General features: G+C 45.7%; 2 long non-coding RNA genes across 5 annotated transcripts in view; one reads left to right on the forward strand and one right to left on the reverse strand.

Annotated features, from left to right (window-relative positions):
• Positions 1 to 10419, reverse strand: part of LOC122206865 — a 48981-nt gene extending 38562 nt beyond the window's left edge. For all 4 annotated transcript variants that reach the window (XR_006196599.1, XR_006196597.1, XR_006196596.1 and 1 more), the window contains exons 1-2: positions 10353 to 10419; positions 9553 to 10076 (exon numbers count right to left, since the gene is read on the reverse strand). This is a non-coding gene — a long non-coding RNA (uncharacterized LOC122206865). The remainder of the gene's footprint in view (positions 1 to 9552; positions 10077 to 10352) is intronic.
• A 144-nt stretch (positions 10420 to 10563) lies between these two features.
• LOC122205987 overlaps positions 10564 to 27487 on the forward strand; it is a 56741-nt gene continuing 39817 nt past the window's right edge. Inside the window, exon 1 of the long non-coding RNA XR_006196329.1 lies at positions 10564 to 10692. This is a non-coding gene — a long non-coding RNA (uncharacterized LOC122205987). The remainder of the gene's footprint in view (positions 10693 to 27487) is intronic.

Genomic DNA, 27487 nt, shown 5'->3' on the forward strand with positions numbered 1-27487 from the left:
TCCAGGCTCTGAGCTGTCAGCACAGAGCCCAATGGCGGGGCTCGAACCCATGAACTGTGAGATCATGACCTGAGCCAAAGTGGGCCGCTTAACTGACTGAGCCACCCAGGTGTCCCATCATCTGGCACATTTTCAATTCTAATCAGGGTAAAATATCAAGAAAATAAACAACGGACTGAACTACAAATGTTGGCATGTCTTACAGAGAAAATGGTAACAGTATGGGGACAAGGAGGAGAGTAAAATAAAGGGTGTAGTTTGGATAGGGTGGCCTGAGGAGGTCTGAGAAGGTAACGTGTAGTCTGAGATGAGAAAGATGAAAAAGAACAAGTCTTGAATGACGGAGAAAGAGAGCTTCATGTAAAGCAAGTAGCCGTCTGCAAGTGTGAGCACTGAATAAATAGCCTTTGCTTCTTATTTGATTGTTCTTCGTTTATCTCCACAGGTGGGAAAGGGAGTTGAGTTCAGGAAGTGAGCAAGCAGTGGGGCTGAGCCTGCTGGGCGGGTAGACAGCGGGCAGGGATACCACTGGAGAGACAGAGTAGATAAAGGGGAGCCACAAAAGGCAGGGCCATTGTGAAGGGCGGAACCGGGTGGCTCCGTTGGTTAAGCGTCTGATGCTTGGTTTCAGCTCAGGTCAGGATCTCACGGCTTTGTGGGTTCGAACCGCGCATGGGGCTTTGTGCCGGCAGTGTGGAGCCTGGGTGGGATTCTCTCCCTTTCTCTCTCTGCCCCACCCCTGTTCACTTGCTCTCCCAAAATAAATAAATAAACTTAAAAAAAAAAAAAAGAAAAGAAAAAGAACTGTTATTCTAAGTGAATGGGAAGCCGCTGCAGAATTTTAAACAGAGGGAGTGTTCCAATCTGTTTTTTTTTTTTAACTTTTTTTTTTAATTTATTTTTGAGACAGAGAGAGACAGAGCATGAACGGGGGAGGGTCAGAGAGAGGGAGACACAGAATCTGAAACAGGCTCCAGGCTCTGAGCCATCAGCACAGAGCCTGACGCGGGGCTTGAACTCACGAACCACGAGATCATGACCTGAGCCGAAGTCGGCCGCTTAACCGACTGAGCCACCCAGGCGCCCCCGGGAGTGTTCCAATCTGATTTACATTTTAAGATCACTCTTGTTCCTATGTGGACAGAAGATGCAAAGGGAAAAGGAAGAAAGAGAGGAAGGATGGACGGACAGGCAGATGGACTGAAGGAAGGACAGAAGAAACTTGTCGGGTTAGCTGTAATGCTTCCCCTTTTCTCCAGCTGGAAAAAGCACAGCAGAAAACCACCAGTATTTATACCAGCATAATCTGGGGTTTGCTCTAATTTTTGAAAAGAGTAAATTATAAACTTAGGTAGTTACATTAATTATTGTTAACAAATTACAGGTGTTCACTTAGCTTCTGGGTGAGGCATGTGATGTCAGGTAGGCTCTTCAGTGCTTTAATCAGGGTCTCCAGGAAATGGCACTATTGGGGCACCCGGGTGGCTCAGTCGGTTAAGCAGTACGACTTCAGCTCAGTTACATGTGATCTCCAGGTTGGTGAGTTTGAGCCCCGTGTTGGGCTCTGTGCTGACAGCTCCGAGCCTGGATTCGGCTTCAGGTTCTGTGTCTCCCTCTCTCTCAAAAAAATATACACAAAGGGGCACATGGGTGGCTCAGTCGGTTAAGCATCCGACTTCAGCTCAGGTCATGATCTCGTGATTTGTGAGTTCAAGCCCCACATCGGGCTCTGTGCTGACAGCTCAGAGCCTGGAGTCCGCTCTGCATTCTGTCTCCCTTTCTCTCTGCTCCTCCCCTGCTTAGAGTCTGTCTCTCTCTCAAAAATAAACATTAAAAAAATAAACAAACATAAAGGAAACAGCACTATCTGTCAGAAGAGATGATTCTCAGGCTGTGGGAAACCCAGGCCTGCAGGGGGCTTAGAACCTTCAGAGGCCACATAAAACCCCCTGCCCTTCTAGTTTCTAAGTCAGCTCCCCACAGACCAGATGAAGAGGTTTGTCTGTCTCCTGTTTCCTAAGAGAATAACATTTTAAACCATCACCATGGAATTCTTTCAAGATAGCCTTTAAACACGCGACTCTTGACCTCGGGGTCTCGTGAGTTCAAGCCCCATGTTGGGTGTAGAGATTAAATAAAAAATAATAAAGTACTTGTAAACAACTCTTGCTTTCTGGTTTACCTGCATACCTTGCCTCAATAAGAGTCTCAGTTAGTAGGAGAGCAAACTTGATTGGAAGCCCAGGCTCTGGATGGGAACAGTTCTTTGAAATTTAGATTCCTCAGCTGGTAGTTAAAGGGGCTGGAGGGGCGCCTGGGTGGCTCAGTCAGTTAAGCCTCTGACTTCACTTTGGGTCATGATCTTGAGATGGGCAGGTTCGAGCCCCACATCCAGGCTCTGTGCTGACAGCTCGGAGCCTGAAGCCTGCTTCGGATTCTGTGTTCCATCTCTCTCTGCCCCGCCCACACTCCTGCTCTGGCTCTGTCTCTCAAAATTAAATAAACATTAAAAAAATAAATAAAGGGGCTGGATCACCCCTAAACTACTTATCAGCGGTGACTTCTCTGATGCTAAGAATGCTGGTAACATTTATTGACTATTTAGGTGCACCCAGAGCTAAGTGTTACCTTGTACTAATTCATTCATTCCTCTTAGCAACCCTTTGATGAAGGGAGTATTTTTACCTTCATTTTACAAATGAGGCCCTGATGACAAAAAAAACAAAAAACAAAAAAAAACAAAAAACAAAAAAAAAAAACCCAAAAAAACCCCCCGAAATCTCCAAGTTCACTCTGCAGAAATGGGCTTCTTATCCTGATTCTTCACCAGGACACCTGACTGCCCACTTTAGGAGGGGGTTATAGAGATGAGAAGGCAATGAAGGCATGAAGATTATTTATCATTAACAAACAAGCAGCAAATATTTATTTTGCAAAAGCATGTAACATTTTCTTGTATTTGGAATAGATTTACAGGGTTCACAGACTTGAATTCTGCAAAGTTCCTTTAGGGGGCATCTGGGTGGCTCAGTCGGTTAAGCATCTGCCTTTAGCTCAGGTTGTGATCTCGCAAGTTCATGAGTTCGAGCCCCACGTCAGGCTCTCTGCTGCCTGCCCAGAGCCCACTTCGGATCCTCTGTACCCTTCTCCCTGCCCCTCCTGTGTTTGCGCTCGCCCTCAAAAAGAAATAAATAGAAGCTTAAAAAAAACAACAGATTTTTAAGTAATGTCTACACTCCGCGTGAGGCTCGAATTCACACCCCCGACATCAAGAATTACATGCTTCACACGGAGCCCGCCGGGTGCCCCTTCAAAGTTATCTTCTTAACAGAACTAACCTCTTCAATAACAAGAAAACTCCTTGGGGCTATTAAAATTCTTTTTGCATGATTATACATTTTTTTAAAGATTAAAAAGAAATTTTTAATCTTTAAAAAATATTTTAATGTTTTTATTTTTGAGAGAGCGAGCTGGTGGGGGGCGGGCAGGGAGTGGCAGAGAGAGAGGGAGACACAGAATCTGAAGCATGCTCCGCTGACAGCAAAGAGACCAATGTGGGGCTTGAATTCACAAACTGCAAGATCATGACTTGAGCCGAAGTCGGCCACTTAACTGACTGAGCCACCCAGGTGCCCCCAAAAAATTAAAAAAAAAAAATAACCTCTACACCCAACATGGGGTTTGAACTCACAACTCTGAGATCAAGAGTCACGTGCTCTGCCTACCGAGCCACCCAGATGCCCTGATTATAGATAATTTTGCTGGAAATTGCCTTGGGCAGGTTTTTCGTCTTTGTTCTTTACATGCAGTATCGATTGATGATTGCTATTAGTGGCAGATGGAGAAAAGAGGCAGAAGTGAAACAAGGCAAAAGCACGTGTTTGGTGGGCACAGATTTGGGTAGCGACCCAAGTGAAGGGTTTTTATAAACGAAAGGGAATGCCTGTTTACGTGTTCACAGATAATTTTGATTGGTTGGTGGGAGAAGACTATCTTGGCTAAACACGATTGGTTATGTGAAGGAAGATTCTGAAGTGCATTAAGCATCTCGGGAGAACCATCCAGAACACGGTGGGGGAGGACACTGAGGAAGGAGGCTCGTGCACGTCTCCTGCTTCAGCTTTTGAATGCCGTGGCCTTTTGTCAACTGCAACTTGTCAGTTGCACCCGGTCCACCTCCTGGAACACATCCTTCTGTTTTGGGCCTAAGTAGAGAGAACACCACACCCGTTAGCTGAACGGCCAATCGTGTATTAGATACTCTGCTTAACTCTGTCAGCACCGGTCATAATTCCTTCTAAACAACTTCTGTGACCTTGTGGTTTTGGCCTCTGTAAGCCTGCTCGTCTGGAGCGTGCGTTCTGTTTCCCTGGGTCTCCTGGGCCGCACTCCCTCGGACCCCAAATGCATGCTTCCGGTCACTTTGCAGCCTAGTGGCCTTCTTGGTTAACAGGTGCTAAAACGATCACTAAGCCAAAGTCTGTCACCGCACCAAGCTGCAGATGGTCCTGTGGAGTCCTTGGAATGTTCTAGGTTTGGCCCAGTTTCAGAAGTTCATGGTTCCACCTGGCGAAGACACCCATCAGACCCACCTCCTGAATGGCCTCCTGGCTCCCTTTTAAAACTCCTTGACGTCAGCAACTCCATTTTGTTTCACGTGTCACATAGTTGAGTCATAACCTCTGTGTGCTGGGTTCTGCCCCCATCTGTAGCATTGGAAGCTATTCCTGGGGGTCTGTAGGGTGCGCTCACCCACAGGGCTCCTCCAGGCACCGGGACACATCCCCCAGACGCTTGCTTCCTTCTGCTGTTCTGCATCTTCCCAGCACTGCTTCCTCGGCTGGGTGCTCCCCGTGGGTTCCCCTGGATCCCACGGCCACTGCCACACCAGGGTTGTTGGGAGTTTTCGGTGAAAATAGAGCCTGAACATTTCAGTTTCTCTCTAAAGACGTGAGTCCGGACTGGAAACAGCAGTGACTGAACCGTACTCACAGTGACTTCTGTCCTCTGATCTGGAAGTCCTTGTCACCGGGTCACACGGTCTCCTGGACACAATTCCCCTCAATTCTCCCTAGAACCCTCCTGAGGCTTCATGAAAATCCACTTCTGGCCGGCAGCCTCCCGATTGTGTCAAGACGCCTCGGGGCGCCTGGGTGGCTCAGTCGGTGCAGCGTCCAGCTCTTGGTTTCGGCTCAGGTCACAGTCTCACGGTTTCGTGGGTTCGAGCCCCGCACTGGGTTCCACGCGGACAGTGCGGAGCCTGCTGGGGATTCTCTCTCTCCCTTTCTCTCTGCCCCTCTCCCACTCATGCTGTCTCTCTCAAAATAAACTTAAACAAATTATATCCATATATATATATATATATATATATACATATATATATATATATATATACACATATACATGTATAAAATTGTGTCAGATACCTGGACTGGCCTGAATTTGAAGTAGCAACAGCTTAGACCCAGACTGGGGATAACAGGCCAACTCACACAGAGCTGATTTCCGACAATGCACATGGGTTTGCTTAAAATCCAATCCCCTTTTGAGGGATTTGCTATTCTAGCATCCCCTGCCAGGGCAGGGAGGCAGATTTTGGGTGCTTAAAGGAATTTTAAACACCGATGTTTCTAAAGACGCTTTCGACTACATTTAATATTTTTGACAAGGACTTTTGGTTTCTTTAGAAAAAGAGATGTTCAGGATTTGTTTTGCCCAGGGGATAAATATGAGCTGCCCAAAGACCCTCTGCATGTGGGGTTTGGGGCCTGCTGGTGCCAACAGACCCTCCAAGCATGAACCTCTTGCCACCCCCCTCCCCGGTTCCTGGTTTCACATTTTATATGACCCTTCCCCACTTAGGGAGCCCCCCTTCTTTCTAATCCCTCACTGCTGCCCCTCGCTGCCACGTCCACCTGTCAACACTCTTAAACCTCTCCTACATCTTCTGGAAATTCGTTGAAACTCGTGGTTTTCCCTTCCTGTTCTTTTGTTTACCTGCCCCCCTTTTCAAGATTTTATATAAATTCCAGTACGGTTAACATACTGGGTAATATTAGTTTCAGCTGTAGAATTTAGGGATTTATCACTTACAACACCCAGTGCTCATCCCAACAAGTGCTCTCTCTAATGCCCATCACCCATTTAGCTCATTCCCCTCCCCCGCCCACCTCCCCTCCACCTTCTCTGTTTTCTATAGTTCTCTATAGTTAAGACTGTGTTTTCTGGTCTGCCTCTCTATTTTCCTCCTATGTTTGTCTGTTTTGTGTCTTAAATTCCACATATGAGTGTCTGATAAAGAGTATCCAAAATATATAAAGAACTTCTAAAACTTAATACCCCAAATGATCCAGTTAAAAAATGGGCAAAAAACATGAATACACCTTTTTTCCAAAGGGGAAATACAGAGGGCCAACAGACACATGAAAAGATGCTCACCACCACTCATCATCAGGGAAACACAAATCAAAAACCATGATGAGATACCACCTCACACCTGTCAGAATGGCTAAAATGAACAACTCAGGAAACAACAGATGTTGGCGAGGATGTGGAGAAAGGGGAACCCTCTTGCACTGTTGGTGGGAATGCAAACTGGGGCAGCCACTCTGGAAAACAGCGTGGAGATTCCTCAAAAAGTCAAAAATAGAACTACCCTATGACCCAGCATTAATTGTACTACCAGGTACAATTCTACCCAAAGAATACAAAAATACTGGGGCACCTGGGTGGCTCGGTCAGTTAAGCACCCGACTCTTGGTTTCAGCTCAGGTCATGATCTCACGGCTCGGGAGTTTGAGCGCAGACCCTGCTTGGGATTCTCTCTCTTGTTCTCGCCTTCTCTCTCTGTGCCTTCCCCACTTGCATTGTCTCTGTTTCTCTCTCTCAAAATAAATAAACTAAAAAAAACAAAAACAAAATACTGATTCGAAGGGATGCATGCACCCTGATGTTTATAGCAGCATTATCTATAGTAGCCAAACTATGAAAAGCCCGCGTCCATCGACTGATGAATGGATAAAGTGGTATACATTCATGCACGCCCACAATGGAATATTACTCAGCTGTAAAAAAGAATGAAATCTCACCACATGCAACGGTGCGGATGGAGCTAGAGAGTATTATGCTAAGTGAAAGAAGTCAGAGAAAGGCAGATCCCCTCCTGTTCTCTTAATTGTTAAAGCCATCATGCTTTCTGAACTTCTCTATTTTTACTTTAGAGGATTCTCAAGAAGGCACTGTGGGACTTGGGCTGGAAACCCACCCTTTACTTTTGAAGAGGGGGGAGGCGTGGGGGAATGTGCTGAAAACAAGGATTTACTCATAAAATTGAGGCTGAGGGGTGAGGTCCCTGGCGAGGACGCCGATGGCCTTCAGGTATCTAAGAACATCACACGTCTACGTGAAGCTAACCACGGCAGTGAGGACCAACCAAATGAGTAAAGCAAAGACCATTTATTCAGAGCTCACTCTTGCAAGGAAGTCAGCCTCCAGCACCCATGTTTTGGTGGAGACCCAGAGGCAGGCGGGGGTGGGGGGTGGGGGGGAGCTTTACGAGGGACCAAGGGGAAGGCTCAGGTGTGCCCTGATGGACGTTGTTGGCCTAGAGAAGCTGGAGGTGAGCAGGGCATCCTCAGTGATTAGCTGGGGAAGCATGTTTGGTTTTCTTTCTTGGTCTTAAATTGGAAGAGGTGGCAGAAAGGGAAGCTGTCAGTCATTAATCAAGTCTTGGGCATTTGGGGCTGATTGTGACCGGAGTTATCATTTGGCTTCCCGGATGGTTTCTAGAGATAGTCTGACTTCCTTCATGTCCAACATAGAGCAGGCTGCCTTCCTGGGGGTGGTCACTGGTTTTCTGGGCTGGGTGCTGCAGGTTGTGGGTCAGAGATCTGTTTTTATAGACACTCTGGCCATTGTCCCTTGGTATATTCAGTCTCTCAAGGCTACTACCGATTTGAAAATTTTATTCATCTTGTCCTCAGTTGAGACCCTTAAAAAATTTTTTTATTTGGTAATGCTAGGCATTTTATACACCTCATCTCACCTACTCATCACCTAAGCCCCTTGGTGGGTAGTAGGTTATCTCATTTTTACAGATGAGGAAACGGAGGCCAAAAGAGAGTGTATCTTGCCAAAGGTCAAATACCACAAAAAAGGCAGGGCGAAGATTTGAACCCAAATCTGATTCTTTCAGAGCTCACTCCTCCACCAGTACGATGTAACTTTAAAATTTTTTTTTAGAGAGAGAAAGAGTGAGAGAATCTTAACCAGGCTCCACGCTTAGCCTGGAACCCAACAAGGGACTCGATCCTACGACCCTGGGATCAGGACCTGAGCCAAAATCCAGAGTCAGACACTCCACTGACTGAGCCACCCAGGTGCTCCCAGTCGATTACCTTCTTAAACAAGGGCTAGTTGTAGCACTAAATAGATTTGCCTGGTTATCTAGAGAGCAGGTGAGCCCAATTCCCCTTCACCGTGGCCTCTACTGATAGCATACATGTTCCAGAGCGCTTTCCAGCTCAGCCATAGCTAACTTTAGTTCTCCTTTCTATTTTTATTATTATTATTTTTAGTATTTAAAAAACATTAGGGCTATTGACAATAGTCAAACTATGGAAAGAGCCCAAATGTCCATTCACTAAAATGGATAAAAAAGATGTGGTATATATATATATACAATGGAACATTACTCAGCCATCAAAAAGAAAGAAATCTTGCCATTTGCAGCAATGTAGATAGGACTAGAGTGTAATACGCCAAGTGACTTAAGTCAGAGAGAGACAAAGATCATATGATTTCACTCATATGTGAAATTTAAGAAACGAAACAGATGAACGGAGAACAGAAGCAAAGATAAGAACAGAGAGGGAGACAAACCATAAGAGACTTAAATACAGAGAACTGAGGGTTGCTGGAGGAGGGGTGGTGGGTCAGACCGATGGGCTAAATGGGGGGTGGGCATTAAGGAGGGCACTTGTTGGGATGAGCACTGGGTGTCAAACATAAGTGATGAATCACTAAATTCTATTCCTGAAACCAATACTACACTATACGTTGACTACCTTGAATTTACATTAAAAAAAAAAAAAACTCAACAAAACCAACCCCCCCCCCCAAAAAAAATTGTGGTGAGAGACACATAAAATTTATCATCTTAACCCTTTAAAAACTTTTTTTTAATGTTTACTTTTATTTTTGACAAGAGAGACAGAGCATGAGTGGGGGAGGGGCAGAGAGAGAGACGCAGAATCGGAAACAGGCTCGACTCTGAGCTGTCAGCACAGAGCCCCACGCGGGGCTCGAACTCACACTGCAAGATCATGACCTGAGCTGAAGTGGGATGCTCAGCCGACTGAGCCACCCAGGCGCTCCCTCCCCCCCTCCTTAACCCTTTCAAAGTGTGCAAGTTAGTGACATTAAGTATACCCACAATGTTGTGCGACCCAGCAACACTATCTAGTTCCAGAACTTTATCACCAAACCAAACAGAAACCTGCACCCATTACCAGTCTTCATCACCCTCTCCCTGGTCCTCTGGAAGCCCCTTACCTGCTCTCTGCGCCTGGAGACCTATTCCGGATAGTTCTTATCATAAGGGGCCTTTTGTATCTGACTTCTTAGCAATGTCTTCAAGGCTCTTCCAGTCATAGCATCTAGAAGCACTTCATGCTTTAAGGCTGGAGAATACTCCATTGTTTGGATATATCGCATTTTGTTTATTCATTCCTCCAGTGATGGACACTTGGGTCATTGCCGCCTTTTGTTGTCGTGAACCGCGCTACGGAACATGCGTGGACAAGGCTTCATCTGCACTTTTGGCCACCTTTGCTCTGGGGCTCTAGAGAACTTTCTGGATAATCATCCCTGGTTTGCAAACTGAACCTAGAATTCCCATCCTGGCTCAGTCTGTCTCGTGGAATTCTGCGGAAAACCCTGCGGATGACCTCCCGGACACTGGATGTTTTCTTATCCTGAGCGCACAGCCCTCTCTCTGCCTCTCAAACTGCTACTCCTCTAACATCTGGTTTCAATGTCTGACATATTCCAGGCAGTAATCTTTTGGGTACAAGCCACTGAAAAAGAAAAAAAAAAAGACAGTATATCCTAAATAAATTCGTAATAAATTATCTAAGAACAGGAGCTGTTGTAACAGCCAGGATCCGTGGTAACTGTAAGCAAAACCCCAATGGCTCCCAGGACCTTTTTCTTCCTTCCTCCCTCCCTATGTTGCCAGGGTCCAGTTCCAGGGCCCCACAACGATAGCAACGAGGTCAGACCCAAAAATCAAAGGCACAGGCGAGGCCTTACTGGGGCTACAGCCCAAAGCTCCAAGGAGACCCAGGACTAACCTAGGGTAAACTTGGCCTCCGCGCCTAAAGCACGCTCTGCTTACCAACGTTCCCGCTTTCTTCCAATATGCTAATAAGGAGGAGGGGGGGGGAAAGCCTCATCCTGATAGGCTGGAAGGGCCTCATCCTGATTGGTCAGAAGCGCTGCGCCCTGACTGGTTGATATCCGCGGGCCACGCAGGCAGCTCATTGGTGGGTTTTGGAGCCGGTCCTCTGTTTTCATTGGTGGATTTTGGAGCCGGGCTTCTCCAATTTAAGTCCGGCTTGTGGGTGGCCACATCCTGCTTCTGCTCTGTAAGGGTCGCGGTTTGACCTTAACCCCTGTAGAAAGCGCCTCCAGGTATGTGGGGTTTATCGCTTGGGGCACGTTCCCTTGGTTCCTAACTGTCCCACCTCCCTCCCCGTCTTGTCTAATGTCCTTGTCACCACGCACATGATTATCTTTGCCTCTTTGCCTGCCCTCTACCAGCTCATCAGTATCTTACACCTTGTGTAACCAAACTTTACACATTTTGGGAAGCATTGGTACAGTGAATTGCTGTTGCTGCATTTTCCCCACATCCAACAAGTGCCCCTCAGCCCCCGGTTTGGGAATGGCAGGCTCTCTACTGGGGGCAGTGGCTTGGGGAAGCGGGGGGAGCTCACTTTCCAAGAGTAAGCACGTGGTCGGCCGCTGTCCCTGTGTCTAGGCTTCTGGAACCTCGCCGCGTGGAAGCCGGGAAAACCTGGGGGTGGCTTGGCATTGGCCGCCCAACCAAGACTGAGTTATTAGGTACGCATGTTGATTTTGTCTTTGTGCAAATTAGCGACTTTCCTCAGTTCTGGTTTTTTCCTAGTGTTATTCCTAAATCGAATTTTTAGACTGGAGAGCATGATTTTATTTTCACCCCACGTTGTTTTGGGCAGTTTACTTTTGACTACGCGATTCTCCTTTGTAGGTTATGGTACTGATGTAAAGTCTCCTTTAAAAGTACATTTTAGGAGGGGCACCTGGGTGGCTTAGGTGGTTAAGTGGCTGACTCTAGATTTCAGCGCTGGTCATGATCTCACCGTTTGTGAGTTTGGTTCGTGAGTTCGAGCCCCACGTGTGGCTTCATGCTGGTTGTGTGGAGCCTGCTTGGGATTCTCTCTTTCTCTCTCCTCCCTCCCTCTCCCTCCCCCCTCTCTCTGCCCCTTCCCAGTTTGCGCTTTCTTTTTTTCAAAGTAAGTAAATTAAAAAAAAATCTAAAGTTTTTTGTTTTTGTTTTTGTTTTTTTTTTTTAAAGGTAATCTGTATTAAGGAAGTTGTTGAGAAATTGTAATAGAGTATCTAGGCAGCATGTGGTCCTTGGGGACCCGGGTGGCATATGAATAGCTAAAAAAATCTTAAAGGTGGCACAGAGAACCAGATAAGGCGAACCCAGGCTTACAGGATTAACCTTTGTCGCTCACATTTTTGGAAACTCTTGAGTATCCTTAAAAGGTCAAGATGGAATCCCTCTGTATCTGAAACCCCAGATCAGGTGTGTTCCCTCTCGGAACTTCTTTAGCAATGCTGTGTGACCCCTTCCGTCTCGCTGGGTTCTGTTTCTCCGTGGTTAAGTCCTCCCTTCCCAACAAGACCTAACACCACTCTTTGAGGGGAAAAGGCGTGGATCTGATACGTTAGTCCAACCCCACCCCACCTTCCTGCAGCCCACCCTCTCCAAGCTTCCCATCTGCAAATGGGGGTAACAAGACATTCACTTCATTATTGCCTGGATTGAGTGAGATGATGTTGAGAAGCCCCCATGGCAGAGCCTGGCACTTGGGGGTGGGGGGGTGGGGTGGGCAGAAATAAATGCTGGCTGTTACGATTGATACTTCCTTGCAGGGCCATGCAAATGTCCATAGCTCAGTTCTCCTTAGATCAGGAAATTTGGGGCTTCAATAAAAGAGCTAGAGAAGGAAAAGCATTTAAGGGACCAGTTTGAGAAAGAGACAGTAATGGTTTGTTTCTCAGAGGGCACAGCTTCCCCAGAGTACGGGCAGGAATTTACCAGGTCACACACGCACACATGCACACACACGCGCGCGCACACACACACACACACACACACACACACACACGGCACATTTAGAATGACCTAGTTGCATATTAAAACTTAGGGGTGACTGAGTGTGCTATTGTGGGCATAGAAAGAGTAACACGCACCCCTGTAATGAAACAGAATGTGTCCTTTCTCTGGGTTGAAATTCCCAAACTCCAGTTTTAAAGGGATCTTACTTTATTGTTATTTTCTTTAACAGAAGACTTTGAGGTGTGAATCGAAAGCTGTTACTCTCCCCCGAGTCTGACTGCCGGATTACCAAACCTCGGCCGGTACCCCGAAATGAATGGGCGTATTATGCCTTCCATTAAAAGTTGTGGCTCTTAATTAAAAACGCGATCGTGGGTCTTTATGGAGACATTGTTTAGGTTTTCTTTAGCTGTTAACACATAATAAATCATTTTAAAAGGACCTTTCCCCCGTTGCTTAATGGTTAGTGTATTTTTAAAAAGCGATTCGAAAATAAAACGAGGATTAAATTTAGTGTTTGACAAGGTGCTAAGGGGCTCACCACCTTGGCTGGGCTAAAGACAAGAAGGCTTTACTTGATCTGCTACTGACCTGATTGTCTCCCCAACTCCAACGGCAGGGTGACTTTGGTGTCAAAAGTTTAACTTGTGGGGACCCGGAAAAATTGCAGACAAACTTCCCTTTATTATCTTGTAATCGTGCAACGCCCAACTCTGCTGAGAAGAAAAGCCTGCTTCTTTTATGAACTCTCCAGTGATGCCATAAAGCAAGGGATCGTGTGGGTCGTGTGCAGGCACACATGAATGATCCATAAATACCAAAGCTCTTGGTTGCATTTCTTCTTCCTGACATAGGTTCCTTGCCAGCAGAGTAAATGGCTTGCGACCTTGGCGTCCGGTCCAGGAGGGGCTTCCGCGCTTAACGAAGCAGGAAGCGCCACGAGTCTGAGTGATGGTGTTGAACGTGGCCTGACGTATTGGGTTGTTCCTAGGGCCTTTGGGTTGGATGGTACAGTGGCATGATGGGAGACCTTGGTTGTGCAGTGGACCCTATTGGAATGCCTGTGGACTGCATTCCTCTGCAAAGCAGGAAGTCAGTTCCTCATAGGGACGTGATGAGACGACAGATATCAAAGCGTTTTGCAAAAGGCCAGTCACCGGGCGAATGAATGAGGTCCGTCATTAGGATGATGATCCCAGCCGGGTTTTTCCAACCATTTTACAAAATCATTTTCGGGCCAGGTGTCTAGTTGCCTGTGAAGATAGTTTTGGGTTTGTGTGTTCCCTTCCCTGATAAAATTGCCAGCTCGAGAAAGGCATTATCGTGTTTGCTACTGGCCAAGAAGCTTGCTGTCCACAGTGTTGCCCTTGCTTTGGGGCACCCATCCGGGGCTTGGGGCTCAGCGTCGGAGCCTCCAGGGTGCAGTGTCCCCAGGAAGCCAGGAGAGGGCAGGCTGTCCCTCTTCTCTTTGTACCTGGGACACCCGTGGCCTCTGGGCTTCCCTCGCCCTGTCCTGGCTGTGACCTTCACTCCTGTGTGCCATGGAGACCACACACACAGCGGGCAGCAGTTTTTTTCGATGTGTTTGCTGAAAGGAAAGGGAATTTAGGAGGAATTCTCTAGAAACTCCAAAATGCCAGACTTCTCATTCCTGGTTACGGTCCATTCCATAGTTTATCCCGGATTCAACCTGTGGTCCATCCCTCTGGATCTCGCCCCGTGGGTGGCAGCCTTCACCTGACTTTGCCCAGCCTCGTGTCCGTCTGCCTCATTTTCAGTCCTGGCTTTGGCCCCCCCGCCCCCGAATTCTCTTTTTGACTCTCAGATTTCCCCCATCCTCCGCACTTCGGAGGAGAGGTTTTGTGCCGATGTCCATTCTTTTCACACATCTTGATCAGGAGCGTAGCTCTCACCCAGAGTAGGAAGGATCCCAGCAGAACCCATGATGTCAGCATTTACCTTGGAATGCGACGTGCCAGCACATGGCTTTCCACTCTGACAAGGGACATGCTCTGTCTCCTCCCCATCAGCTCTGCCACCTCTGCCTTTGAAGAACAGGATCTCCTACTTGGGAGGTCTTAAGAGTTCTCCTTGAGTAGCGAGTAACGGTCTTCCGGGCTGAGCTGGGAATCCACAGTGGGCAATGGTGACAAATATGGAAGTGAGTGGGCCACGACCAGAGGCCGCTCATTTCCTTTAGGAAGGGCTGTTGGCTTCTCTCGTAAAGCTTCAGGCCAACGGAGTAATCCTTTGCCTCAGAAACATGCGAAGAGAACCTCGTTGCGTTCCTGAAGGGTTGCCCTTATGTCTGAAGGCAGCGATCGAGTCTTGGAGTCTTTTTCAGATTAAAAATCCCTATTTCTTGCAACGCTTCTTCTATGGCATGGTCTCACCATCCTGGCTGCACGCCTCTGAGTAATAAGAACACTAGCTAACTTTTGCTGAGTGCTTACTATGCGCCAGTGCTAAGAACTCGATAAGTATTGATTATGATTCTAGTACCATTTTCCTAGTATCCTACACTTTTATACAGCAGACCCTTGAACAACATGGGTTTGAACTATGTGGTTGTTTTTTAAAAAAATAAATATTGGGGGGTGCCTGGGTGGCTCAGTCAGTTAAGCATCCAGTTTTGGCTCAGGTCATGATCTCACGGTTCGTGGGTTCGAGCCCCGCGTTGGGCGCTCTGCTGACAGCTCGGAGCCTGGAGCCTGCTTGGGGATTCTGTGTCTCCCTCTCTGTCTGCCCTCACCCTATCGTGCTCTGTCTCTGTCTCTCAAAAATTAATAAAAATGTTAAAAAATTTTTTTTAAAAAATGGGTTTTATTTCAATAAATATAATATAGTACTCTAAATGTGTTTTCCTTAAGATTTTCTTTTTATAAATTTTTTTAAGTTTATTTATTTCGAGAGAGAGCGAGAGGAAAAAAAAAAATGAGCGGGGGAGGGGCAGACAGGGAGAGAGAGAATCCCAAGCCCAATGCAGGGCTCAAACCCATGAACCATGACATCATGACCTGAGCCAAAATCAAGAGTCAGATGCCTAACTGACTGAGCCACCCAGGCATCCTTTCCTTAGGATTTTCTTAATAACACTTTCTTTTTCCTAGCTTACTTTGCTGTGACAAAACAGTATATAATACATATACAGAGTATGTGTATAAAAAAAATTTTTTTTAATGTTTATTTTTGAGAAAGGTGGAGACAGAGTGTGAGCAGGGGAGGGGCAGAGAGAGAGAGGGAGACACAGAATCTGAAACAGGCTCCAGGCTCCGAGCTGCCAGCGTAGAGCCCGATGGGGCACTCAGACTCATGAATCATGAGATCATGACCTGAGCCAAAGTTGGACGTTCAACACCTGAGCCACCCCAGCGCCCTACAGAATATGTGTTAATTGACTGTTTATGTTATTGGTAAGGCTTCTGGTCAACAGTAGCTATTGGTAGTTAAGTTTTGGGGGAGTCAAAAGTTACAAGAGTGGATTTTCAACTGCGTGGAAAGGGGGAGTCAGTGTCAATGCCTTGCTCATGTTGTTAAAGGATCAGCTTTATCCTTTATCCTTTATCTTTATCCTTTATCCTTTGATAAATGTTCAGTTTAGGGAAGTATGAAACATGCCGTATCAAAGGAAAAAGAAAAATCTCCTTTTCCCCCAATCCTTCAGTCCTGTTGCACAGGGGCCCCTGTAATGATTTTGTGGATGTCCTTTCAAATGTTTTCTGAGGATTACAAGCATACGTTTGCAATACGTCATCTCTCTGTTCCACGAGTGGGGTTACACTGAGTACAGCTATGTCCTAAGTTTTTTCCATGGAATGATAAACTTGTGACCCCCTTCCAGACTTTGTCTCCAAAAGTAGTTTCTCATAAATGCGTGGGTGTGACATAGACACTATTTTTAATAGAAATATTTGATAAAGCCCCCAAAAACCCAAATGCAATGCATGTAAATTTATGTGCACGATTATATTTATAATAAAATGAATCCTTGTTTTGCGTCTCAAGTTCAGAAGTGGCACAGGAGCAACTGTGTTGAAGCTTCATATGTGTTCCTCCCATTCTCCTTCTACTTTTCCTCCAGACATCCCCACTTTTTCTCATTCCCTTGCTTTTCCTGGTGGTTTTAGTACGTATGTGTTTGTCTCCCAGTAATACGTTGTCTTGTCTCGTGTTGCTATGCAGAAATTTCTCTACCTGTTAAGAGGTTGTTTTCAGTTTTCTACTGTAGCAAATAATGCCATCAATATTGTATATGTTTCCTATTTTATTTTTTAACGATTTTAAAATATTTTTTATCTGAGAGAGCGTGCGCACGTGTGAGGGGGAGAGGAGCAGTGAGAGAGAATCCCAAGCAGTCTCCATGCTGTGAGCGCAGAGCCCGACTCAGGGCTCAACCTCACGAACCATGAGATCATGACCTGAGCTGATCTAGAGTCAGACGCTTAACTGACAGCCACCCAGGCGCCCCTGTCTCCTACCGTATTTTTAAAAAATGGTCGCATTGTACGGCTGACTGTTTATTCCTTTGTTAACAGGTGTGTGTGCCTGTGTGTATGCATGTATCTGTTCTGCTGGGTGTACTCCCTATAGAGAGTACGTTCATGCTCCCAATTCTGGATGAATCCACTGTAATTGTCGGCAGTTGTCTTTCTGCTTGATGGATAAGAATATTTGTTAGTTTTCTCACCAGCCAGCACAGCTGTTAGCCACACCTGCAGATTCAGGCTTTATCCTTCCATTCACATTTCTTTGTCTAGCAGCCATAAGACCTCTTTCTTCTGTACCTGTAGTTTTCACCCCCTGTCCTTGACTAATGCTCCTTCCATCTATCTACCTCCTAGAGTTTATTCACAAAAGCTTAGGCTTATACTGTTTACATTTTGTTAGCTAAGCAGGGCTGCCTTTCCTGATGGTTTGAGTTGATTGTAAAAGTTGAGAACTAATCCTCAGCATTTATTCGGTTATAGATATGTAGTGATTGATCTCTGTGGAACCAAGTCATAGGCTAGGATTACATGTCCATTAATATGTGTAGGGTGTGATAATCTCTGTGCCACTGAAAGGAGAATCTTTCTCTTCATCCAAGTTCGTATGGGCTCTCCCTTTATTTCCTATTCAGAGTTGCCTTTATTATTCTCAAAATTTTCCCAGTCCTCAGTCCCAAGAATTCTATCAATTTCTCCCTCCCTGACTCCTGCCTTGAACTCACTGTCCACCTGAAATGGTTGTGATGTGAACTTGATGCTATCATAGGAATTCTCTTTTCTTCTGGGTCATATTCATTTGTAGATTCCATATCTTTCAGAGTCTTGGTTTATTCTCTTCTATTGCAGATAGTTTCCTAAGAATAGGTTCACTGGATGTAAACTTGCTGTGAATTTTTTAGAATTATGAAAAATCTCTGTTTTACCCTTTTGTTGATTGGTACATGGGCTGATAACACAAAGCAACATTAGTCAACTTTTGTAAGAGGTCACTTAGTATTATTAATAATACGTTGTATTTCGCACTAGAGATGAAAAGACATATAAAATTTTGCCGTGGAGTTGTTCACAGTGTAGTGGGAAAGAAGAAATAAACACACACATGATATACAGTGATAACTGCTGTCATGACAGCATGCAATGAGATATTGAAATAGGTGCTACAGATCATAAGTGCAATACTGGATAATAATAGACACAGTTATTTGGGGGGAAAATAGCTATGCTGTAAATATTTGACCTATCTCACTTAATTCTTACAACAACCCTGTGAGGTAGGGTTCTGATACTCTTCTCATTCTCAAAGATGAGGAAACTGAGGCTCAGAGAGGTTGAGTAAATTGCCCCTGTTCCAGAGGACATTGCTAAAAACAAGACAGCAGGTCCCAAGTGGAGTCGTATATGCTAAGTCCCACATCACCAAACCAAGGCTAACTTCATTGCAGTCTCAGGTCTTCCAGAAACGGAATCTTAAACCAGTCCGTCACGAAGTGTCTGATCCGCATTAGTTATGTCATCTGCCTGATAGACCCCCGCCACTCCCTAAAGGGAAGTGACTAACGTAACTTCCTTGTTCCCACTCTCTCATGCCTGTAAAAGTCTTTCATTTTGTACAAGCACTCGGAGCTCCTTTCTGTCTCCTAGATTTACGTAGCAGAAAGAGAAATTAAGAGAAACCATTCCATTTGCAATTGTACCAAAAAGAATAAAAAAACCTAGGAATAAACTTAACCAAATAGGCAAAAGATCAATCTGTTCTCTAAAAACTATAAAACGTTGAAAGAAATTGAAGATGACATAAACCAGTGAAAAGGTATCCCATGCTCATGATTGGAAAAACCCATATTAAAATGTCCCTACTCAAACCAACGTATATATTTAATGCAACCCCGTCAAAATACCAACAGCATTAAAAAAAAGAGTACATGGAAAAAGAGTTACCATGCAGATCTAGGTAACTGAGTTTACCTTCTTAATCATTCATTCCATCATTCTGCGTCCCAGTTTATGTTCAGTAGAAGATAGAGCTGTGGCTGGTATCCTTAGAGATGGTTTTCTGGAGCACGTGAGGAAGGAAACGTAGCCTTGAGGGATTTTCATTTGAATAAACCGGCGAGAGGATTCCTAGTTAAATTCTCTTGCAGTGGGTGAAGCCCAGGTGTGCAAGTAGGTTTTTCCCTTTACCTTTAGAATAATTTTCCAAGCTCTTTCCTTTTTCTCTCTCCTCTTCCATGTCACATAATAATCCTGAGTGGTCAGCTGCCCAGATGACCAAAGAGGTCCCTTTCTTTTCTCTCCTCTCTCGTCGAGGCTGGGATGTTCATTACATCTGAAGTTTGGTCACTGTGCTGGTATTGTGCTTCCTTGAGGCTCGGAAGCTTATTGTAGTCTCCCGAGGTTCGTTACCCAGCCATTCTTCTGTGCCCCTGAGGGCTGAAAGAGTTCCCACTGCCCAAGCAATCAACCTACCACAGTCTGGGGGACACCTCTCCCCTTTTCTTGGCGGCCTCCAAAGCCAGCCTCCCTCTCTCTCTGTCTCTATCCCTGTGTCTCTCTACTTCTCTGTCTCTGTCTGTCTCTTACATATACCCACACCTCTTCTCTCTCTGAACCCCAAACACTCAATCCTTTCAATGAATTGAGGCGCCTAAAAACCACGAGGAGCTGGCGACCTGAAACAACTTCTGTTCTCAGCTCCGCAGAAGTCTCCATGGTAAGAAATGATGGAGGCAGCACAGACAGACACAGGGCTGCTGGAGAAGGCTGAACGGGCACCACCATATCGTGGGATGTCAAAGATGGTTCTGCTGTAGGACAGCAATTGGCGGTTTTCCCGGAGACCAGCGGCATTCACTTGTTTTTGTAATGTCTGTGGATGCTTTCTTTTTATATTTTTTTTAGTGTTTATTTTTGAGAGAGAGAGCACGAGCAGGGGAGGGGCAAAGAGAGGGAGACACAGAACCCGAAGCAGGCTCTAGGCTCTGAGCTGTCAGCACAGAGCTCGACGTGGGACCCGAACTCACAAACTGCAAGATTATGACCTGAGCTGACATCGCGTTGCACATTCAACCGACTGGGCCATGCAGGCGGCCCTCTTATACTTTAAAGACACTTAAAAAAAAAACAAAAAACAGTAAAGGCTTAGCAGCTTCTTTGGAACGCAGGCAGTGAGAGGGGAGAAGGCAAAGAAAAAAAAAAAGTAGAAATCCAAGTGAATGATCTTGGCACAATCTTGCCATTTCCTTCCAGGATTTGGTTGAGCTCAGTGGCTGAACACGGTGGGGAGGTCATCCCTCAACGCCCTCCCTCTGGACGCTCAGGGGCCATGGGCAGAGAGGTTGGGGGGTGGCTCCTGACCACCTGTTCCCATTTCTCTGGCATCTTCCTGCTGTTATACAGTAGCTGGTCTCCAGCAAGGACAGGACGTGGCTTCACAGGGAAGGCCTCTGACCTCCTGGGCTCTCTGTGACCTCACAGGTGGACTTTGCCAGTGGTTTGAGCTTGGTCGGTTGCCTCCATGTTTAAGAATCCTCGCTGGAAAGCCCCTTCCTCCATGAGTACCTTACTGTTTTCCAGGGTCCCGTAGGAGGGGAAACGGGTCCGGTCGTGGCTCTCCTACCCTCAGAAGTCTCTGCAGGGCACTCTAAAACTGGTAGAGTGAAAACAGGCATTTGAGCTGAATTGGTTTTGTAAGACGTCTTCCTGAGGCCTAGTGAGACTCTAAATATCCTATTAGAGTTGTTTAGTGCTGTAGCACTGTTCGAAAAATGGATACCAGCTTGGGCCTTCTTTGTGCATGAAAATAAGAAACATGAAGAGTTTCTTTAAGAAAAAAAACCTGAGATTTGGGGAATGTCCCCTCTTGAAAAGTCACAGAAAGTAACTGTAGCGAAACTGCAATTTTTTGGTCGACTTGGATGGAATCGTTGGTTACGCAGAATCGAAAGAAGACGTTGGAGAAAGCAAGCTTGGCATCTTACAGACACCAAAGGGAAGCATCAGTCAGCCATGTCTTAACCCCGTGGTCTTCAATTTCCAAAGCTTTACAGAAAAAGGAGCCATTATTCCAAGCCTGAAATCATTATAAAGGATGAGGGCCCACAAAGGATGAAATACTCTCAAAAATTAAATTCTGGCAATATAATTACAAATGATTTTTTGATGAGGAAAAGGAGAAGACGTCTATAAAAATCGATGCGGCTAGACTTTCTGATTAATCCCATTTTAAAAGAACACGTACTCGAGATGTAAGGACAGGCACGATAGAACAGAAAAGACAGGTTGGTACGAATGGGAGCGTAGCACCGAGCCTTGGCAGGAACGCCAAGGGCTTCCTGAAATGTGTCCCGAACGTCCCACGGGGTGTGCCTGCCTCTCCCTGGGCAAGTGGTCTGACAGTTAAGACAGATGCAGAGAAAACAGAATGACTCAGACATTTTTAAAATTTGCCTCTGTTCTGTTTGGCCTATTTCTCCATCTCTACATGTGAACAAAATCCTAAGGGTAGGAATTGCGACTCTCTGCCATAGTAATTGTACAACAGGAGCATTTTAATTTTTATACTTACACCGTGTTTTTGTGATTAGGATTGTTCTTGTTGTGGAAAACGCGTTAAGTGTTCTTTTCCTATGTTCCTAAACAGCTGAATTGACATAAAAATTAACTTTTTTTTTTTTTTTATGTTTGTTTATTTTGAGAGAGCATGCACAGGGGATAGGTGGAAAGGGGAGGAGAGAGTGAGGGAGTGAGAGAGAATCCCAAGTGGGCTTTGCACTGTCAGCACAGAGCCCGATGTGGGGCTCGATCCCGTGAATACTGAGCTCTATGACCTGAGCCAAAATGAATTGTTGGATGCTTAACCTACTGAGCCACCCAGGTGTCCCAAGAGTTAACTATTTCTTGAAACTTTGAAAGGATTTATTTGGAAAATGAGTTAAGGCCTCATTGATATGTAGGTCTTTAATAATTTTTTTTTTTTTTACTTCTATCATTATTAAGCGTTTTGACTTTCCTGTGTATTCTGTGTCAATTTTCATAATTTATGTTTTTCTAGATGATTGCCATTTCCTAAAATAGAAAGTTAATATACAGTGTTTGTTGCAGTTTAAAAAAATTCTTTCTCCATGCCTATACATGGCTATAAATGGTAATATGTCTTTCTTAGCCTTTAAATTGTGTACTTGTATTTTTTTCTTTGTGATCCTTTTAACTTTATTTTTCTTTCTTTCGGTTTATAGACACTTAACATTTATTATTCCTTTCTCCTTTTGTAGGTGTACATGTACACATTTATATTTTTTAATCTCTTGAAGGCATGTGTTTTAGTTCTTTTACGTCCATTGTTTTTACTAATAAAAGGCATTTAAGGGTAGGAATTTCTCTTTGACTTCAGCTTTGGCTGTAGGGCATGAATCAGATATTGTTGTTACTTTCTTTAAAAAAATTTTTTTTAAGTTCATTTATTTATTTTGAGAGAGAAAGCATGAGCGGGGATGGGGTGGAGAGAATCCCAAGCAGACTCAGTGCTGTCAGCAGGGAGCTCTGTGTGGGCTTGAACTCAGGAACTGTGAGATCATGACCTGAGCCGAAACCGGGAGTTTGATGCTCAACTGACAGAGTCGCCCAGGGCCCCATGTTAGCATTACTTTCTAAAGCGTCTGATCGCAGTTTTTTAAAACTTGGTATTTGGAAATATTTCTGCATTCACAGGAATGTTGCAAAATTAGTACAAAGCCCCCTGGCTTCCTCTAAGGTCATGTAACATCTTCTCTGAGCTGGGTAGGGTTCTCAGAGCTAAGAATTTGGTACGATATTGTTACATAAACTACAGGCTTTAGCGAGATTCCATGTTTTTCAACTAATGTTTTCTAATCCTGGGCTCCACATTGCATTCGGTTTTCATTTCTCCTTGGCTACCTCCAATCTGTCCCGTTCTCCTGTCTTTCTTTGTTTTTCAGGGCCCTCACACTTGTGAGTAGTACCGATTAGTGGTTTTGTAGAGTGTCCCTCCGTTTGAGTTTGATGTTTTCTTATAATTTGATGGAGGTTATTGGTTTTTGGCAAGGATACCCACTGAAGTGACACGTTCTTGCCTAGTGCAGGGGATCCGTGATGTGGATGTGCCTTGTTCTTGGATGTTGATGTTCTTGGATATTGTTGGATTTGACTTTGATCACTTGGTTGAGATCTGCTAGCTTTCTCTAAAGTGCAGTTACTGTGTCTTCTATTTTATTCTTTCTCTGTTGTCCTATATCTTGGGGGAGATACTTTTGGACTATGTTCAGATACCCTGTTTCTCCTCAAACTTTGGCCATGGAATTTTAACCCTCATTGGTGTACCCTGTCTACACGTATTTCTGTTGGTTTTTGGCCATTTTCTTCATTTCCTTTGCATCTGTTACTTGGAATTCTCCTGTAAGGAGTAGCTCTCCCTTCCCCACCATGTATTTTGGGTTTGTGGATCTTCATTTAATTCTGTTGATTAGAATCCAGTGTTACTGCTATTTACTTTGTTCAAATCATTCCAGGTTTGGCTGTTGGGAAACTTTCTCAGATTGGCTCCTGTGTCCTTTAGATGTGTCCCTACTCGTCCTTCAACACCCTGTCTTACTTTCTGGTAGTGTAGGATGCTTCTGGATCATCTTATGTTTTTCTTGCTCCAGCCCTGGAAGTAGCTGCTTCTCCGAGAACTCTGGGCTCTTTTTAATAAAGAACGGTGTTTAGAAACCATTCCCACCAGCAATGTGTGAGAGTCCCGGTTGCCCTATACCCTTGTTGGCACTTGACATTGTCAGTCTTTTAGCCATTCTAGTAGATAGTCAGTGGTATCTCATTTTGATTTTAATTCGCATTGCCCAAATGATTAACGAGTTAATGTGCATTTGATATTCCTAGATCTTCTTCCGTGAATATCTACTCGAGCCTTTGGAGCTTCCGTTTTTTTCTTATAGCAGTCTTTTGTAATGAGATAGTTCCTCTGAATCCTTTGATTGGGTGCTGTTCTTAGACCTGGTAAAAATTTTCACATATTTGAGTATTGTTTTTTCTTTGTGCTTGAAGGGTCAGTGGCAGAAGCCACTGGTTGTGTGGATGAAGTGGCAAGGTTGACATTGGTAGTCTTTGGTTCTTTCACGATGTTTGAGGGAATTGACGGTATTTTTCCTAGAGAAGTGAGGGCTTGGGTGGTGATAGGTGCCTTCAGCTCTCTCTTGTATTTTAGTGGTTGATTATTTTTTTTAAGTTTATTTTGAGAGAGTGTGAGGGGGAGGGGGAGAGAGAGGGAGGGAGGGAGAGAATCCCAAGCAGGCTCCGTGCTGTCAAGCGCAAAGCCTGACGCAGGGCTCGATCCCACGACCCGTGAGATCATGATGCGAACTGACATCGAGAGTTGGACGCTTAACCAACTGAGCCACTCAGGTGTCCCTCTGGTATTTTATACATAGAGAAATACTGGGCTTTTTTCATATAGGTCTAGACCTTTGAACAATGAGCAGTAGGAATCAGAAGGCAGGCTGAGGTGTGCGTTGTTCGTGGAAGGCTTTTGTAACAGTTATAAAGGGCTGGCAGTGGAGTGTGCTATGAGCAAAATGGGTTCAGCTTCAGATCTTGGCAGGTAGGGAGAGTCACCTGGTAATGGTACACAGGTAGAAGGTGACCTGTGTGCGTTAGGGGACTGGAAGCAAGAGACTGCTGTGGCCCTTTTGGGCACGAAGACGCGGTGATCCTCGTGGTCTGACGTAGGGAGTTGGGACAAAGCTGTCAACATTTCTGAGAGCTCAGCCCCTGAATCATGTGCTGCGTCTAAGCTGTGCTAGGGTGACATCATGCTTAGGAGAGTACTGTCCTACAGCCTGCTGTTGTGGGCCATGTCCTGGCTGTGCCTTCCACTAGCTTGGCCGAACACGGACAGGTTACTTCCTCATAGTTTTGTTGTGGGCGTGCCAGAGTGTGGGTGAGTGAAATGATAACCATACTTGCCTGGTGTATAGAGTGTGTGCGTTGTAGCCAGTATCATAACCCCCATCCTCTCCCAGTTGCTTCAGCCTTTACACCCATATTTTCTAGTGTGCGTTTCTCCTTATCTGACATTCTCTGCTATGTTCAGGATTACGTGAAGTCTTAGGTTTTTTTTTTTTTTTTTTTTTTTTTTTTTTTTTTTTTTACCGTTTATTTGTTTTTGAGAGGCAGAGAGAGTGTGAGCGGGGGAGGAACAGAGAGAGAGGGAGACACAGAATCCGAAGCAGGCTCTGGGCTCTGAGCTGTCAGCACAGAGCCCGACGCGGGGCTCAAACCCGCAAACTGTGAGATCATGACCTGAGCTGAAGTGGGAAGCTCAACCGACTGCACCACCCAGGTGCCCCCATGTCTTCGATGTTGTGCCCAGGGACTGTGGACTTCGGGGCTCCCTTTTTGGGGCGTTCATCCCTTGGGCACTTTCTGACCTACTCCAGGCTTGGTTTTTCAGCTCTGCCACATGAGATACTGTGCTCTCCAAGATTTTGCAGCGCTGCGATCCTACTTTCTTCCCTTCCACTTTCTAGGTGAACAGTGAGCCAAAGTTGACCCACTCTCACGCATATCTGCCAGTCGTTCTCCTGCCCGACTTTACTTCATGTTGCTGTCCAGTTGGAGCACCAGATGATCACGGTTGCTACACTTGACCTACGTTGTCTAAAGCCATGCTGTCCCTCATCCCGTCCTCGACTGGCTTTCGTGTCAGTGTTTGCTTAATAGGCAGAGAAGATACGTATTCTGTCCAGATGCCCGTTCTTAAGGGTTTAGCGCCATGGGGATTTTCCTTTTGCGAAGAGAAGTTCATGAGCCCTCATCCCTACTCCTTACAGCCCCGTCCAGCCTGCAGCCCCTTCCCCGCATCTACCATCAATAAAAGCTGAGTTTCAGGGCAGGCCAGAGTCTGTTTCCACTTTTCGCGCTCTGGCTGTCACCTAAAGGGGAAAGGTCCTCACAGCCTCACGTTGGTGAGATATCCTAACAGCCCCTTCCAGGGAGTGTTTCATTATAGTGCCCAGTCCCCTGGAGTCGAGTCAAAGAGGGCCAGTATTGGGAATCTGAGTGTCTCCATGCCTTTTCTCAGAACTAATGACTCCACGAGACGGGACAGGAAAGGTCAATTTCTGGAAGTCCTTGCTTTCGAGTTTGTACTGTGAGTCGTTTGCAGAGAAAGTCAAAACACGTGTATCAGAATGGTTTGAGCATTTTCTGAAAACTTCTGCCTTTTCACTAATCAAACATACTGGACCTTTCTCCGCTTGGAAAACTGGAATTGTGGGGTCTTAGTGTTAGATGGAGTCTTGGGAACTATCCATTGCTCTCCTTCCTCAGTGCAGGAATTTCTTTAGGAGCATTCCAGATGGCTTCAAATTCTTTCTCTTTCTTGGGTGGAGGGAGTCTAACTGAAGGCTGATCTGTATTGCTAGAAGCCTCCTTCTTCTTTGGCACAGTGCCACTGATGGCCTCCTATGTGTTCCACCCAACTGTTTGGCAGAATTTTGGTCCCCGTGCCCGTCGCCCCCTGGTGTTACTTCTGTGAATATGTTACATCACGCGGCAAAAACAACTTTGCAGATGAAACTAAGTGTACTACTCAGCTGATTTTAAGATTGGGAGATTATCCTGGACTGTTGGGCAAACCTAATCTAATCATGTGAACCTGTAGAAGCAGAAATCCTACTCCAGTTGGAGACACGAGAAAATAAGAGATTTAAGGCAGGGACCAGATAGGAGGAACTGTCCTTGACTTAAAGATGAAGGGCACCACGTGCTGGGGAAACTGGGGACCTCAGTCCTACAATCGCGAGAAGCAGATTTCTGCCAGCAACTGAAAAGAGCTTGGGCCCTTCCGATTTAAACCTTGTGCCACCCTGAGCAAAAGAGCCAGCTGAGTCACATTGGGCCCAGACTCTTGGTGCACAGTATGGTGACAGAATAAATGGGAATTGTTACTTAGGACAGGACCTCAGAGCCATCAGTCACTTCTGGCCGCCCTTCACGCGTCACATGTTAATCACGACCGGTCCACTCCACTCTGGAGAGCTCATGCGACAGTCCCTCTTTCCCCTCCCAAATGCCACTTGAAGTACTTTAGCGCCTTCCTGAAGCTACGAGCATCCCCCCTCCTAGCACTGTTCCACCACCCTGCATGTGTCCATTACAACAGTTGGGTGACCCCATCCAGTTTTCTCACGACTCGGGTTTCCCAGGACATGGAGTTTCCAGTTTTAGAACTGGGAAGGTCATGGCAAACGAGGGTGACTTGGTCACCCTACTGCTGGTGGCTTGCTCACGACCGAGGTTGCCTCTTAACCTAGAGGCTGGTCATACCAGATACTCGTTCCTGTAGCCTTCTTTGTAGGTTGGACTTGGGTGTCTGATCTAATGTAGGTCAGCGGGGTCCAAGGGACATCTGCTGGGAAGCTTCTGGGAAACCAGTTAGCAGAGATGCATAAAGAGAAATGGCCCATCTTAATTGCCTTTGTGTGAGGGTGTGATGTCTGGAACTGCAGCAGCCATCCTGTGATCGTGGGCAGGTAAACCTCAGGGTCGTGTCAATATGCTGATAGAGGAGACAGGTGGAAGGGACCTGGGTCATTGA

The sequence above is a fragment of the Panthera leo genome, chromosome E1, assembly GCF_018350215.1.
Source record: "Panthera leo isolate Ple1 chromosome E1, P.leo_Ple1_pat1.1, whole genome shotgun sequence".
NCBI lineage: Eukaryota > Metazoa > Chordata > Mammalia > Carnivora > Felidae > Panthera > Panthera leo.